At 36.7% G+C, this 16327-nt stretch overlaps 1 long non-coding RNA gene across 1 annotated transcript; it reads left to right on the forward strand.

Moving 5' to 3' along the window:
• Positions 1 to 6961: 6961 nt before the first annotated feature.
• Positions 6962 to 7649, forward strand: LOC110937443. Its single transcript, XR_002590792.2, has 2 exons — positions 6962 to 7334; positions 7399 to 7649. It is a non-coding gene; the product is annotated as an uncharacterized LOC110937443 (long non-coding RNA).
• Positions 7650 to 16327: the final 8678 nt, after the last annotated feature.

Here is a 16327-nt window from a genome sequence, read left to right on the forward strand (position 1 = left end):
TCGTTCCACGCACACACCAAGTGTGTGTGTGTGTGTTTTCCTTTTATTTAATAGATTATGTTTCCCTTTTTAACGGTTTTGGTCCCTTAAACTTCGTTTCAATTAATAATGAGACTTACACTCGTTATCTTGTTACTTATATACATGTCACCACTTGGTTAAATATTTCTAGTCAACTTTTATTTACGGTTCCGTTTTTACCCTAAACGGTATTTTACCCGGTTCCTTTATATTAACCGAGTTTAAATTATCAAACCCATTTTGGGGTGTTACATTCTTAGTCTAAAATGTAGGGAAAGGTTTTACGGACAATTAGAAACAAGTTATGTTGATATATGCATGAACGGGTAAAAATTTAGTAAAAGGCTAATAAGCCGAAGGCTTAAAAGTCATAAAGTTTGGTAGTCCAAATATTGGATTTTCACTCCATGCGATGGAGAATTAAATTACGGTCGCGTAGGAAAAAGAATCGGGTAAAACGGATCAAAAACGAGAAAGTTATGCTCGTTTCTGTGAAATCGAGTCGTGCTGAGAATTATACAGCACCAGCTGCGACATTCTGTCAAAACTAGGCCGTGGCGTAGCACGACGGGGAAGGCCCCAGGCCGTGGCGCTACGCGAGCTGGTGTCAGTTTCGCGAAAATCATTTATTTTAACCGTTGATGCATTGCGAACCCGTCTGGACCGTTTTTAAACACGTATAAGCTAAGAATGACTAATTTATTCCTTGTTTTAGGAAGTGTAGACACATATGGAGGTATGTATGTATATATGTATGAATATAGGTTGTATGTATGAATGAAGGTATTTTTGGATGTATGCAAGTAGGTATATATATATGAGCGTATGCACGTATGTAGGCATACGTGAAGATATGAATGTATGTTTGAAAGTATGTATGTAGGTAGTATGTATATGTACGCAAGTGAGTATGTACGAATGTATGCATGTGTGTAGATATGTATGTAATGATATAGATGTGTATATATGTGGGTATGTACGTATGTATGTTTATAAGTATGTGAGCAAGTATACGCGGATATATGAAGGTATGTATGTGAGTAGGCATGTATGAGTTAGGTATGTTGCAAGTAGGGATGTATGTGTATATATATGTATAATGCTATGGGTGTACGTAATGATGTAAGTGTGGATGTATGTAGATATGTATGTAATGATGTAGATGAGTATATATGTGGGTATGTACGTATGTACGTAAATGGTTATGTGTGAACATATAAATATGTATAAGTATGTATGAAAGTAGGTACGCAAGTATCCTATGAAATTGAGTACTAAGGATAATATTAGCGTGCCTGGTGAATGAAGTGTAACGCAGGAATAGCAAAGAAGTCTCACCACGGATTGTATGATCAGATGGAAAGCTGGGATGTAAAGAGTTAACAGAACGAAAAGTAAACGTGAATAAATCTTGTATGTTTATAATGCGTACTAATGTTATGAATTTTATGTGGTGAGCGCAGGTAGTACGAGTCATGAGGATCATCAAGGAATAGAGATCGAGGATCGAGTCACTAGTGAGATTGTACGGGAACGTTGATGTATATAATGTAGTAAATATAAGCTATGTTTTTACTTAGTAAATAAGTCGATTAATGGATTTATGTGAAAGAGTTATGTTAAAGTTAAATTTTAAATAAGTTAAGGTATTTATAATGAAAGAAATCTTATAACACGAATTTCCGCTGCGACTTTTAGTCAAATACGTATTAGGGTCTTACATCAGGAGAGGTGTTGGTGTAGTAGGCATATGGGTTATAATGAGTGGGACGTTTTGGGTTGGGGGGAGGGCGGGGGCGAGGTCGTATAGGATGGATGGCGGAGTGGTTTTGGGCCGTAAAGGTAGGGGTTGGTGAGGACTGTGGGGTCTCAGAGATAAGGGCAAAGTGGTATTGGGTCGGGTCAGTTGCGGGTGTAGTGATCGGTAGTGGCGGACCATACATTTTTGCGGAACAAAAACTTTTTGGCGACATTTATCTATCGTTGTATTAAAAACTAGATTATCTAACTAAATTATATTTTGTCAACAAAAGAACGACAAGCATTCAAATATTTAATCATAAACTTGTAAATTTTTATAAACACTAACCTCTAATCAAATAAACTAAAACAATTAAACAAACTAGGGTATGAAACTGGAATAGCATACATGAGTTGGTCTCTGATCAGACCGTCGAAGTGATGATTGGAATGTTGACCAGGATAGTGTCGTAGGGGAGGGATCAGCCTCAGTAGACAGCAGTGATCGCGATTCGCCAATTAGATCTGCTTTGCCAGCTTTACGACTTTAAGTCTTACACAATAAATCATATGTGGGCTTAATTAATGTTTTAATAGATTCCTAAATTGGTTTTTTAGCAGTCATTTGCGAAAGTTCATGAAGGTCGGTTTCAAAAGTTCATGTGAGGCGATCGCAAAATTTTATAGGGGACAATCAAAATTTTAACGAGTTCAACACAATAACTCTTTTTAAGAATGGCAGACACCTCTATATTAAATATATGACTCCGCCCATGGTGATCGGGATGGATACAGGTCCAAGGATGTGAATGGGTTTGGGTGGTGAGAGGCACTCGAGTTGGCTGACTGAGAAATTGGGTGGCGGGTTGGGAAAAATAGAAGTATAGGATGGTTGGGCTGGTATGGGTGGTGGGGGTAAGTGAAAAGGAAGTTTAAAACAAACATGACGTGCAACATAGACACGTTCCGAGATTTAGGGTTTTGATACACGAAATATGAGACAAAGACTCGTGACTAGAGATTTCAGAGAGTGGGAATGAGCCACCGAAACCATTCTACCTCTGCCCCTTATATACCAAATTTTGCACTTGGTCACGCGTCGCGGGGGGGGGGGGGGGTGTCCCTCCACGACACGCGGAGGATGGTGCTAGGGTGACGTATTTTCTTTGAAAATTTGATACCAATTAGCTACCGCTTGAACTAAATATATGCTACCAGATTTTTCATTTTTTTTCATTTTTCTTTCTTTTGTAATAAAAATTATATTTCAATAACATTACAAACAATAGTCCAATAAGAAAGTTAAAATCCAAAAATTCAGTTATATATTTTCCATTTTCAAAAGCATATAAACATTCTAACAAAAAATACTAACTAAAATATCAAATAACTAAAATTATCGTAACATGATAAACATCAAAACATTCAAAACAACCTATCTTTGAACTTTAGTTGTTAACATAGCTTCAATTTGTGACATCCTATAGAGCATATAATCTTTATCCATCTTAACTTTTTCTTTTTCAGCTAATAACCTCGCAATAATTCCATTTAACCTTTCGTTTTCTTCATCTTTTTTCCTTAACGAGCTCCTTGATAACAAGTTCAACTTTTCAATCTACAAAACAATCAATGAATAGAATCAAGAAGTCAGAACTAAGGAAAACTGATAACGGGTCAAGTTGGTTGTAGAAAAACAAAATCCAATTGTGAGTTACAATTCAAGTGGTAGAAGCCAAATAACATGTTATAGTATGTATACATATTAAGAATAAGGGAAAATTACCAAAATGTCTCTTGACCAAGTGCATTTTCAAAATTGTCACCTTCCTGCGTCTTTGGAAGGTCCTCCCAGCCTCGGAAGCGTCCGCCTTTCACGTTGAAGCGTCCGCCTTTTACTTGAAGCGTCTGTTTCCATTCAAGCGACACGTGTCCGATGTTGAAGCGTCCGCCTTTCACGTTGAAGCGTCCGCCTTTCACTTGAAGCGTCCGTTTCCTTTCAAGCAACACGTGTCCGATGCAATGTGTCCGCGAAACTTCTTAAGCGTTGGCCAACGACGCAGGTTCCGTATCTTTGTCCATTTTTTTATAACTTATAAACATTTTTCTAACATGGGATCATGTGCATGCTCTTTATAAAAATTAAACTATATGTATGTTAACGGAGCAAATTTTAAACGATATAAAACATGTTTATTTTTTAGTTAAAAATTTTTATATTAAACATTAAAAACATAACATAATAAAAAAAAACAAACAACACATAATATATTATTATCTAAAACCATATCCTACTAGCTTCCCACTCCGAGACATGTTTGAAATCATGTCTCTCTTCATGGCGGTAGTTGATGAGGGCCACCTCCTTCTGATCGTCCTCACCAAGGTCCGGCATTTCCGTCTCCACTTTCTTGAAATATCGATCACATCTCTCACATTCCAACCGCAGCACATGAAACCTGGAGGATAGTGCGTCAACGGTCCGGTTGTGTTCCGGACCACGTAGTTGGGCGAAATTTTGTTGAACACGGACCCAGAGCCCACCGTGTCCTCGAGGTGGAGGATCGATCATTGCCTGCTCCCATGCTTCGCACAGAGCAATGTCTTCAACGTCAGTCCAGGAGGTGGCCATTGTCGGGTTGTTGACGGCGTCGAATTTTCTAGTGAAATGGCTGATTTTTGTTTGCACATTTTTTTGAAAACGGCGGGTGTTTTGGTAAGTGATAAGTGAACGGGTTATATAGTGGGGTAAATGTGTGCAACGGTAAAAGTTAAACGGCTTTTGAGTTTCCATTTTTTTTTACCGAAGCGTCGGGAAGCGTCGGTCAAGCATCGGGGGAGCGTCGGGGTCCATGCCTCGGAAGTGTCGTCCATGCCTCGGAAGCGTCGTCCAGGCCTCGGAAGCGTCGTCCAGGCCTCGGAAGCGTCGGCCAGGCCTCGGAAACGTACACATGGACACATTAAAAAAATTATGGTTATCATGCGTCGGTGACTGACGCAATTTCGTAACGGAACGGACGCTTCAACACGTGTCGCTTGAAAGGGAACGGACGCTTCAACGTGACAGGCGGATGCTTAAACGCGAAAGGCGGGACGCTTCCGATGCTGGGAGGACCTTTCAAGGATGCAGGAAGGTGACAATTTTACAAATGCACTTGGTCAAAAGACATTTTGGTAATTTTCCCTAAAAATAAAGTTCTACCTGATTTCAAAAGCAACTTTTTGGAAGAAAAAACCCGTAGAGAAGGTACAATCAACTCAATAGAAAATTCCTAAACATTCTCACTACACTAGCCTTGGTTTTAAAAAGCAAGAAGCGCACAAAAGTAAAGAGGTTTAAAACCGAGGCGCGAAGCGCAAAAGCGGCGGGCTTTTCGTACCCATGGTGCAAGCTAATTATATATATTTTAATATATCCCATAGGTTTCTGGCTTTCCCCTACCCAAAATATAGTTACAAGTAAGGTTTTTGTATGATTTTAGCTACATGTACAAGCCAAAAAACCCAAGATACAACAATTATATGCATAAAAACGCCTTAGGCGCGAGAGGTGCGCGCCTCAAGCCAATAAGCCCCCAAAAAAACCCCAAAAAAGCGCGCCTTTTTGACGCTTTTTGTAGTTACTCTAGGTGCTGAGCGAAAAAGCGCTAGGGTGCGGGCCTTGTTCCGCCTCGCGCTTAAGCACGCCTGAGACGCGCTTTTTAAAACCAAGACAACAGCAGCGGGAAACTATACAAATGCACGCAAAATACTAACGTATATGAGGCGCACCTTTTTCTTAGCGCCTCAGCACTGTGAGGCGCACATACAATATAACCCTCGAGGCGCCTCATCTTGAGGCACGACTAGAGGCAATCAAGGTAACTTCATCTCTGAATATTGATGGATTGTAGGCAGGGACATTTACGGTTCGGTTTTTACGGTTTTTAGGTCAAATCGTGAGCCAAAACGTTAGTAACGCTTTTTTATCAATAAAAATCAAAACCGAACCGTTGAAAAGTCAAACCGGACCAAACCGAACCGTTAGTTATGGTTTGGTTTAACAGTTTAAATCAGAAAAAAAGAACACAGTAAGTTGGGAGTAGGAGTAAATACATCCAGTTTGGTTTTACGGCTAAGCTTCACCGTTCATTAAAAAGATAGAATTTATGGAGTAAATTCATCTTTGGCGACATCCTGCATTATCCGTTAGACCTGCTGTGACAAAGAAGTTGTGTTCAACCTAATGGTGGAGTTGGCTATTATGTTGATAACAAAGACATGTTATTATTAAGTATGGGTCATAACGAGTGGGTTAGGTTTGGTTGACCAGTTTGAGATGAAATTTAACCCAAATCAACCTAATGCATAAATAAATAAATGTGTTAAGATGTCACATCTATTTCATATTATCCTCATAAAACTTGCCAGTAATAATTCTATTGAGTTCGTGAAGATTGCATTTAGTTGAACATATAAATATAGTTAATGTAATTCTTAATATTTGTTGCAACCATATATTAGAAACATACCAATGCAAGTATGCAACGGTAGATAACCTCTTTAAATTGTACCTGCTAGGCTGCTATGGAAGTTGCCTACTTACAAAGATAAAACAATTCTTTTTGAAAGTATGGTACATGCTACATATGAAAATTACCAATTAAACCCGGCCCGAATTCACCTGAACCCAGATAACCCAAGTTTTCAAATGGATCTGTTATCGGCTTAATATTTCCAAGCCAAAAACCCGAATCTACTTATATTATATAGTATTTGTATCATATTCCATATCATTGTTTTATAAAAAAGAACATTTAAATAAATGATGACAAAAATACATTATTAATCTTCATGGATATGTGACATGTTTCATGAATAAGAATTTGATGCTCGAGACTAGGGTTGTAAATTAAGCTCCAGGTTGTCCTTTTGAATTTAATTGAGATCGAGCTTGAGCTGGGTTTGTCTTCACTTCTATGTCCAAAGCTCAAGCTCGGCTTGAGACTATTATTTTAAGCTCAATCTCATGTTTATTATTCATTAGTTTTTTTATATACATCTCTATAAAATATTATGATCGTGTCAAGATTTGTATATTTAAATAAACAACTAGTGACGACAATTCTTGATATGATCCGAAACACAATACCTAGATATTCAGGTTTATTGTGGAATGCTCTTAACCTATTTAATACTTAACTACTTGTCTTAGGTTGTCATGTCCAAATCGTTTATTGAACGGGCCATATTTGGTTTTTATTAAATTAAACGGGTCGACCCGTTAAGATTTTTTTTCTCTATTTTTCACCCAATGAAACAATACTATGATAGTGTTTTAATGTTTTCTATCACTTTGTGAATGCTAGTAACCTTCCCATTAAATATACTTTTGTTCCTGCTCAACCATAAAACCCATATTCGAAGCCAAGGATTTCGGTTACAAATACGAATACGGGGTACGGGTCGGATCTTCCTTCCACCTACAATCTTCTTTCAGTTCCTCTCGAATAAAAGAGACCAAGGAAACAGAAAAAAATGAAAATTTTTGGGAAGAAGATTCATCCGAGACAGATTATACTGTTCTTCGCCGGGTACGTACGTACGTTTAATTCCTCGTCTTTAATGCTTTAATTGAATGAGTTGATTGATGAACAGGATGCTGGTGGTTGGATCAACAAGTTATGATGTTCATAGATCGATCAAGAACAACGAAACGCCGCCGTCAAAAGAACAGATCCAGGCCATGGAAGACTACCTAGCCGCCAAACGCCGTCGTTGATCGCCGTTCGCCGCTACAAATTTGCCACGTGAATGCCTGATATACCATACAATAATTAAATGTAATAAAACATGTTGGTTTTGAGTTGTAATAATTATATAATTAATCATTCTAAGTATTTAACTTTTTGATTATTTAAATTTAAATAATTAATATATAAAAATAGGTTTAAACTCGGGCGCGCGTTGCGGGGTGCTTTCAACTTTGACGAACGTACATTTAAATATCAACGCGCACTTTCAACTTTGACGACTATACGTTACATATTTTCCAAACTTAATGACACAAATGCGACCTACTATTTAACTTTTAAAAAACGTTAATTCAAAGCTTAGAGAAAATGAATATTGTTATCTTTATCAATTTATTAAGTTATCATCTAACTATTATTATGAAATGTTTAGCTTTGGTGTTGATCAAAATCAAACAATTTTGTAATATTAAGTAAACAAAATCGAATTCAACTGAAATTTTCAATCACCCACTCATTTTAAAAAATCTCTCCTCCAACATAATCTTCAAAATCCAATGAACTTCCATTGAAGTACCTAATTCCCCAAAATCGATAAACTTCCGTTAAATGCAACAACGTTTTTTTTCCATCTTGCACTCTTGATTTTCGAATTAATTAAAATGGGGGGCCTGGCATATTTACATCGCAATTACCCTCAAATTTATTTTTTAATTCATGTCTCCACGTTAATATGGAAGATACGTCCGTTTGACGACACATCACTTAGGTCTTTGGGTATACTTTAACCTATTTTAACTCAATCTAAGTGCCACGTCAATCTTTTTCCTCATTTCACTTTGCTTCACTTCAAGGAAATTGGTTTAATCCCATTAACTTTATCTAACTCTATCTTTTAGTGGTTTTTTGTCTAAAAAAGAAAAGAATAATCAATTCAATCCATTTAACATTTGGTTAACATGTTAACACATAACCCATTTAATGACGTTTAACACAAACACAAGTAGGGAGTGGTTTACAATGTTAGTTAACATGCCATATCACTGTTAAAATTCTAAATGTTAGAGTACACCCCATGGCCTTACAAAAATAGTACGGAGATATGGAAATACATTTCTACTTTCCTAAAAAAATCTTAAAACTAAATACTTAACATAAATAAATAAAAACAAATCATATATAATTATATTTTTAGTAACCGTATACGAAAATAGAAATGAAATTTATTAATTTGAAGAAAGTAAATGATTTGGTTGCCTAGGGGCTAAACAATAAATCCCCGAGAGGAAAATTGTATGAGAGAGCTTCCACTTCTTGTTAAGAAAGTGGAAAAAAGTCTTAACGCTGGTGCAGCCAAAAAGGCTAGGCAAGAACAAATTGCAAAATCAGTTGAAAAAGAGAAGAGGAGAGACACAAGGGAAGCAAATATGTAGATAACATTACAAGAGATTATTGAAAGGAAGATAATCCAAGATAAGCATGGATCTTCAACATGATATTCAAAAGCCAAAACATGATCAAGTGATCAAGAAATAAATAGAAGTTTGAGTCAGATTCCTCCTAAAGATAGTGAATCTTGAACACCTAAATCAGAGCATCTGTTGAAGACTAGCTAACATCTGTTTGAAGCCTTGAAACCGCTGTTCATGAAGAAGTAAGGTCTGTTCAAGTCATAAAGTCTTTTGAAAAAAATTTCTGTTCATGAAGACCAATCATCTACCTGGTGAAACAGATGTTTGGAACAAAGCAACAAAGGATAGACTAACATATGTTTCCCAATGTAACAATATTAGCTTAATTAACTATGTTTAGCATATTTAGATCAGATGTTTGATTCCCGCAGATGTTCGCAACATCTGTGGAATCTTTCCTGTTATTAGATGTAACACCTCGCAAAAATCATGTCCAATATAATAAAGACACATGTCATAAACCCGGAACATGTTAAAAGATAATTGGAGGGATTAAAAGTGTCAACATGTTAATTCTACCTCTGAGTGACATTTTAACGTTCCCAAAGCTTTGTAAAATATAAATACACTCTCATGAATATCTGATAAAGATTTCATAAACATCCGGTTAAATTTTGTGATAAATAATTCAACTTCCAAGAAATAGAATCCCATGTGCAAATCTGACAATTCTTCATGAAATGGCCTTTTTCAAAGACTTCAAGACAATACTAATGCATGGCAACACTCCCAAGATCATGCAGACCTGATCATGTGGACCCTTCCTGCTGAAAGTGACTATAGATACGAGTTTAGAAAGTTGCATGGTCAAATATGAAAGCTCTCAAAAAATTTTTGTCTCTGATGGAAGGCTTACGGACTGCAAAGCTCTCGCCTTACGGTCCGTAAGATGGCTTAACTGGGCGATACAATTTGAATTACGGATACGGACCGTAAGGGCTTAGGCTTACGGTCCGTAAAGACTGTATCTTGGCAGAAAAATGGACAGCTGCAGGTTACAGCCCTTCCACCGCCTTTGTAAGCTAGTTTTTGATACCAGGGACCGTGCAACTGGTTTTAGCAGCCTAGGGACACTTGGGAACATCTGGTAACAACCTAGAGACACTTGCTTTGATCTTAGGACTTGCAAAACACTATATAAAGGGCCTTCTTGTTCTTTGTTCTTGCACAAATCATTTGAAACTCTCTCAAACTCACTTCTCTAGAGCCTCCTGGACTTCTAAGAAGCTTTCTCTAGTTCAAACTTCGTGCTAAGGACTCTTGTAAGTGTACTTAGCCTCTGTAATTAAGTTTTCATTGGTGTAATGACCGAAAGTCAAAGATATCGTAATTAAGCTTTGACTTTGTGATTATGTAACACCCATCTTTAAAGAACAAAATTAATAATATATAACATGCATTTAGTACAAACATTCCGAGTTAACAAAAATCTTTTTAGTTTTAAGATCATACTTGATCATAACATTCAAGTCTACATCCTACTAGATAAACTTCCAAAACATAATATCAAGTGTTTACATGTCACTAAAAGCTCTCGACTTTTTTTTTTTTTTGAAAAAAATAACACATGTAATATACATGTTTTTAAGAGTTTTGGGCAAAAAAAAAAAAAAAAAAAACAAAAAAGCGCCGAGTACTTTTTAAAAAAAAAATAAACAAGTTCCAGAAACTTCGTTGACTAACATGTGTTAGACAAAAAATGCTGAAAGTTGCTGAATTTTTTTTTTTTTTTAAAAAAACCCTTCGGCGCTTTTTTGATTTTTTTAGCCCAAAACTCTTAAAAACATGTATATTACATGTGTTATTTTTTTCAAAAAAAAAAAAGAAGTCGGGAGCTTTGAGTTTCCCGGGTTTCTTAAATTTTTAGGGTTTTCTATATAGCCCAACCCTATATATATATATATATATATATATATATATATATATATATATATATATATATATATATATATATATATATATATATATATAGGGAGCCGCTAGAATGAGAACCACCTCGAGTTGTAAGAACCGCGAGAACTACACCCCACGGAGCGCCGTTCGCCATGATTTTTTTTACAAGTAGATGTGTATATTATAAATACAGCCGTAAAAAATCATGGCGAACGGCGCTCCGTGGGGTGTAGTTTTTTACACCACAAGTTTGGTGAAAAAAAAAAGAAAAAAGAAAAAAAATTAAAAAACACCAAACTTGTGGTGTAAAAAACGACACCCCACGGAGCGCCGTTCGCCATGATTTTTTACAGCTGTGTTTATAATACACACATCTACTTGTAAAAAAAAAATCATGGCGAACGGCGCTCCGTGGGGTGTAGTTCTCGCGGTTCTTACAACTCGGGGTGGTTCTCATTCTAGCAGCCCCTATATATATATATAGGGGACCGCTAGAATGAGAACCACCTCGAGTTGTAAGAACCGCGAGAACCACTTTCCACCAATTAGACTTTGCCACATATATAATATTATTTTATAACTCAAAGGGTATTTTGGTCATTTACACCAAATGTCAAATCTCTCCCTCTCTCTTCATTTAAAGCCAACAAACCTTCTCTCTTCATTTAACATCTCTTGTCTTTCTCTCTCTTAAAATATAAAACCCTCATTCTCTCTCAAAAATCATATGTGGATTAGTTTTGCCAGTTCCACCATGGAAACCAGGTGGCCCATCCCCGGAAAAAGCCTACAAAACCACCGCCGTAGATTCCATTTCTTTCTGTGTAGATTAGATCGCTACAAGCTTGTTGATTTGGTGAGGAGGTAAGGATTTCATAGTCTGTCATAGTTGTATGTGGACGGCTACAAGCTGTTGTCAGATTACAAGTGATCGGAGCCGGTTACCGGCGCTCCGACGTTGCTTTTTGCCGTCACCCCCCGCCCCGCCTGGAGCTCCTTCTACCTTTCTCACACTCAGACACAGTCACCTACTCTCTCTCCAACACACTCTGTCTCTCTCTCTTGTCCGATTACAGGTGATCGGAGCCGGTCACCGGCGTCGCTTTTTACCGTCACCCACCCCCATGGTGGCTGCGGCGTGGTTATTTGTGGCGGAGAAAGAAGCTGAAGAGAGAGAGAGAGAGAGAGAGAGAGATCGAGGGAGGAGAGAATGGGAATGAGGGAGAGAACCGGAGAGGAAGAAGGGGGCCGACGGCAGACCGTCGGTGGCAAATGGAACCCTCGGTAAACCTCCTTCACCAATCTTTCTTCACTTTTCTGTTTTTTTTCTTACAACAGTCAGATCCGAGTCATTCCTAAAGAGGGGGTGTTGCTTTTCAGGTTGGTAAAATGATGATGGTAGCGATGTTTGAGGATGAAGATGATAATCTTTTGGGATTTGTCTGTCTTTCTTTGATTTTTTGTCCGATGAACTCTGTGTGACTATGTGGGTCTGATGAACTCTGTGGACTATGTGGGTTTGATGGTTTGATTTTTCGGTTGGGTTTCTTTGATTTTTTGCCTGTGTTCTTTGTTTATCTAGTGATTTTGATCAGTGGACTTTTGTGGGTGTGATATGTTTGGATGATGGGCGGCGATGATGAAAAAAAAACGCCGATTTTGATGACGATGGCGCGGCAAGGACGGCGGAGGGTAGGTTTTTTAAACCTGCAACCCCTCTTTTGCAGCCTTTTGATTATCGGTTAATCTGAGTCAAACCCCGTTTTTTTTCGAGATAGACTTTGTTTTAATGTTGTTGGTTTTTATTCCCCCCCCCTAGTCGATGATGATAACGATATATCTGAAACATCTCCCGAGTTTGTGATTTCTGGGTGCGTTCGTTTTTGCGTAAGTAAGTTTTTGTTAAAAAAAAAGTTAACCCGTAAACTTTTTAACGTAAAACGTAAAAAAGTAAAACGTAAAACGTCAAACGTAAAACGTAAAACTTTTTAACGTAAACCGTAAACTTTTTATCGTAAAACGTAAAAAAGTGAAGCGTAAAAAGTGTTACGTAATTTTTTTCGTAAGTTTTACGTAAAACGTAAAATGTAAAAAGTTTTACGTAAAACGTAAAAAGTTTTACGTAAAACGTAAATTTTTTTAGTAAAACGTAAAAAGTTTTACGTAAATGTCATTGAAAAACCGGCGCGTAAAACGTAAAAACGTAAAAAACGTTAACGTAGAAAACCGGCGTGTAAAACATAAAAAAACGTTAACGTAAAAAACCGGCGCGTAAAACGTAAAAAAACGTTAACGTAAAAAACCGGGCGTAAAACGTAAATAACGTTAACGTAAAAAAACGTCGCGTTGAAAAAACGACGCGTGAAAAAGCCGGACGTAAAAAACAGGGCGTCAAAAAACGAGGCGAGAAAAAGCCGGGTGTAAAAACGACGCGTTGAAAAAACGACGCGTGAATAAGCCGAGCGTGAAAAACGGCGCGTAAAAAAAAGGTGCTTGAAAAAACGGCGCGTTAAAAAACGTCAAAAAAACGGCGCGTAAAAAACGTGTAAAAAACGGCGCGTTAAAAAAACGCCGATTGAGAAAAACGACGCCTTAAAAAAACGGCGCGTAAAAAATGGCGCGTTAAAAAGCGGCGCGTAAAAAAACGACGCGTAAACAACGACGCTTGAAAAACGGCGCGTAAAAAACGTCGCGTCAAAAAACCGCATTAAAAACGGCTCGTAAAAAAAAAACGTAAAACGTAAAAACTTTAACTTAAAACTTAAATTGTAAAAAGTATAAAAATCTTTTAAAAAAATCTGAATTTAAAAATGTTTTTTAATAAAGAAATTATGTTTAAAAAATAAAAGTAATAAAAAACAATTAATGAATAGGACAAAAAGACAATTAAATATAATATATATAAAAAAACAAAAAAAATAATTTTACTTAAATACCCTTTTCAATTAAAATGTTAAAGACATAATAAGACAAAAACTACTTTTTATTATTTTTAAATACTTTTAACCTCATCCATCCATCATCTTGATTTAATGGCTAGAAAGTGGTTCGCGCATTTCTTACAACTGGAGGTGGTTTTCATTTTAGCGATCCCCTATATATATATATATATATATATATATATATATATATATATATATATATATATATATATATATATATATATATATATATATATATATATCGAGATTACTTTTACCTCGGTATCACATGTTCACCATTTATTTGTTTATATATAATTGTATATTTTTAACATGATACACTCATTTCACCTACCATATATGCCCATATGCAACCATTATTCATCATGTGAATTTTTACATTCTACTTGTCTTATCGTAATTTAGAACGTGTACCTCATTGCTACTCGCCCTGATGTACTCCGTTGTCTCAAATCATCACTTGATTTAGATTCTTTGCTGGCATGTTCTCTGTCATGCCTTCGAACCTTCTGCCATTTAAATCATTTAACTCCCGTCATCTTCCAAATGCAGTCATCATATCATTCGAACATTTCCAAATTTATTAATAATCTTATTACTCAATGTTGCCCCTATTGTTATACGTGACATTCAATTATACTTATTTCACAAGTACTTATTTTATAATCAATCTATGGTTAGGCTTTATACTACCTAATCGTCTTTTACCAACACTAGACATCCCGAATCTGAAATGTTTATATCAATTGTCAAACATTTCGTTTCATTATCATTTGCATCTTTCATTTTGATTTAGCCAAGTTTGTAACTTGCTTAGACCATTTGTGTTTAGTGCACTTTCCGGGTTTGAGTGTATTAGCACACTCTTCCCATGCACTTAAATTCATATACTTTTCCTATGATTTGCTACAAACTATTCCTATAAATAATTCTTACCGGATGTTTGATCAAACTTCGAACCGAACACACTTTGTCTTCAACCATGAGCTCTGATTACCAACTTGTAACACCCATCTTTAAAGGACAAAATTAATAATATATAACATGCATTTAGTACAAACATTCCGAGTTAACAAAAATCTTTTTAGTTTTAAGATCATACTTGATCATAACATTCAAGTCTACATCCTACTAGATAAACTTTCAAAACATAATTTCAAGTGTTTACATGTCACTAAAACAAAATAGACAAAATGCGGAAGCTTTGTTTGGTGTGTTCGGTTCTTGACATGGCTTGATCATCCTCCGGGGTCTAAAGTGCATCTTTACCTATCATACAATTTCATTTAAATGATTAGAAATCAAGGCATTCGAACAAAATAATTAAACACAAGAAATTATATATTTTGTTTTCAGCCCCTTCACCCGGCCGTATCAAAAGTTCACCCAGCCGTGTCAGCTAAACATGTATTTTTCACAGCCCCTTCACCCGGCCGTGTCAAAAGTTCACCCGCCCGTGTCAACTCTGCACGTTTATTTTTCACCCAATTTACATCTAGACCTATCCAAACTCATTTTAATCGCTTAGGGTTCGTTTCTTAACATGTCTAAGCTATCATCCATTACCCACATCCATTATTCGTATAGTTTACGCTCCCGTTACCCGGTTTACGTTTTGCTTTATTTTGACCCGTTTGTTTACAAGTTCAACAACTTGTTTTGTGTCATCTCATGTCTTTGGCCATTTTACCGAATCCCGGGTTTACCCACTATAGCGTTTCGCTCCCTTCAAGAGGGACACTTACGCAATAATCATCACGCTTGTTTTCAAGGATTTAAACATGCTTTTCTAAAACATTTGACAAGTAAAAATTCCGAACTTTAATCCCTCTACAAGGGTTCATGTTTTTGCAACAAGTTAGCGTGTCCGCTTCACGGCATACGCCTTGTTTATAACCAATCAACAAGTGATGGTCATTGACTTCGACGTTTACAACTCAACTTGTTTTGACCCGTTTGGATGCCAAATGGAGACCCCCATTTCAAGACATTCCAAACTCTATTTGTAACTGATGTTTTGACCCGTTTTATTTGTCTAGGGCACTTCGTCACTTCCGTGACTTAACGGGTTTTCCCGTTTGGCTAAATTCCAATACGACTAACTAGAATAAATAAATAACATAATGTAACGAAACCATATGTTGATGCATAGGATGTTTGTTGACTACGTCTGCATGAAGTCTTAGGTCAAGATAGGTCAACAGAGGGTCTAGAATGTCGAAATATGTATTTTATGAGTTAGGTTCGCTTTTATGTGCAATATGTTAATAGGTCCGCTCATAGGGTCATGGTAGGTTCGCTTATAGGGTAGTTAGTGGGTTCGCTTTTGTGACATTGATACAGGTCCGCTCATATGGTTGTCCATATGAGCGAACCACCCTAGCCTATATATAGGGGATCAGTTTGAGCGGATCTAGTAGTCGTGTATGTGCTCTGGAGCGAAACTCTGTCAAAATTTACTTAGAAAGCTATAAAAGCAGTGGAATTGAAAGGACAAGCTGTTGTAACGTCATATATACTGATTCCG

The sequence above is a fragment of the Helianthus annuus genome, chromosome 1 (genome assembly GCF_002127325.2).
Source record: "Helianthus annuus cultivar XRQ/B chromosome 1, HanXRQr2.0-SUNRISE, whole genome shotgun sequence".
Classification (NCBI taxonomy): Eukaryota; Viridiplantae; Streptophyta; class Magnoliopsida; order Asterales; family Asteraceae; genus Helianthus; species Helianthus annuus.